We start from the raw sequence: 1,916 nt of genomic DNA, 5'->3' as shown, positions 1-1,916 counted from the left end.
ACAGTCTCAATATAGGAAAAGAAAATCCTTCACTTGAGAACCCCTCTGTACCAGAAAGAGAAATTCATGTCTTCGCCGATGCTCCTCATTTAATCAAGTTAGCGAGAAACAATTTTCTTGATTCAGGTTTTGAATTACAAAATAGAAATTTTGTTCTAAGTGGATGTGTTAGGGAAATTGTCAACCGAAGTAAAAGTGATTTGAAACCCACATATCGTTTAACAGAGAAACACATAAATGTACACAACGTATGAATGTGAGGAAAGCAGTGCAGCTTCTTTTGGAAACAACATCTAAAGCTTTAGATTTTTATGGAAGTCAGGGACTTTTGAAGAGCATGTACTGGGAAAGTACAAGGGACTTTATAAAGCTTGCCGACTCCTGGTTTGATGTGTTCAATTCAAGGGTACCTTATGACAGAAAAAAAATCTAGACATGCCTATGGGATGCAACTGTCGGAACAGAATAAAATCCTTGACAATATGAAGTGTACAGCTGAAAATATGCGAGTTTTGAAAAGTAATAAGATTTATCAGTTCCAAAAGGGACTTATTGTGTCATGTAAATCCTTGCCAAGGTTGCATGATATGTTGAAAAGTAAATATGATGTATCATACATAATTACTTCCAGGCTTAACCAAGATGAACTGGAAAACATGTTTGGCTGTCTTAGACAAATGGGTGCAACTTATGATCATCCTACGCCAGTTGAAGTCAAACACAGAATAAGGTCATATTTACTTGGCAAAGGAAACTCTATAACTGGAAAAAAAAATGTAACTCGATGAAGGAGTGCGATTCTTCAAATATGTCGGAAGGAATGTTCAGTCAAGAGAAAAGTTGTGAAAATAATGATTCAAATGAAACTGATCTTGAAAGAGAGCTTATGATTTCTGCAATGGTGTTTGCCTCTACTGAAGATAAGATGCCAGAAGAAGATTCAGAAAAATTTGAAAATTAATTTTATGAAAGAACTTTAGAGAATGTTGCAGACGAAGAGGGCCTTCGATATGTTGGAGGTTATGTGGCATCTACATTTCCAGATTATCAGTTCTTAGGATGCAAGCTTAAAAAAGTGAAAGGTACCTGGATTAGTGCAGTAGAGCGACATGATGATAAATTAACGGAACCAAGTGCTGAGGCTTTTGAAAAATTAAAGGTAATGGACAAAAATTTTTAAAACATACAACGGAGAAAATACACTGAGACCAAGCAATGGAGTATTATACGACTTGGCACACCATATTGAAAATTGTGTATCCTTGCCTTTTAAAGTAATAGTGTTTTTTGTTAGATGTCGGATGTTTTTTAGGATGAGAGTTCTGAATGCCCAAATTATATCAAGTAGGCAAAAAAAGAAAAAGATTCATAAATTAACTAAATAATGCCATAGATTTAATTTTTTTTACTTTTACTAAATATTTATAATTTCTATTATGAAGCCAGATACTATTATGTGTTATCCATGTATATTTATGTTAGTTTATCAAATAATGTATTGTAAAATTATAAATAAATCTTTGTAAATAAATACCAGGTCAAATGTTAATTGAATATTTTTCAAGTCCTATCAAGCATATTAATTTAGGGTTTCTATTATATATTAGAGATCCAAAATTACCAATCCACGATTTTGCATGTGCATTACAGTGACCTATATGAATTCAAAAGAACACCAAAGGTATACAAGATAACAGAGTGAGAAGGACATTACACACACTTATAGACAGGCCTAATCCCTTCGACCCAAGGTACTTAAGTTCAGTTGTTCCCTTGACCGCTCTCACCCTGACCTCCAGGAGCGTCACAGAAATACCCCACAACTACCCCCGCGACTAAAGTGACTGTACCTCTCTCCCTCATTCTATATACCTTGGTCAGGGTCACCCATACTAGGTTTGTTTGCTGGGAGCGAT

The sequence above is a fragment of the Palaemon carinicauda genome, chromosome 28 (assembly GCF_036898095.1).
Source record: "Palaemon carinicauda isolate YSFRI2023 chromosome 28, ASM3689809v2, whole genome shotgun sequence".
Taxonomy (NCBI): domain Eukaryota; kingdom Metazoa; phylum Arthropoda; class Malacostraca; order Decapoda; family Palaemonidae; genus Palaemon; species Palaemon carinicauda.
This window is presented reverse-complemented; position numbering follows the sequence as displayed.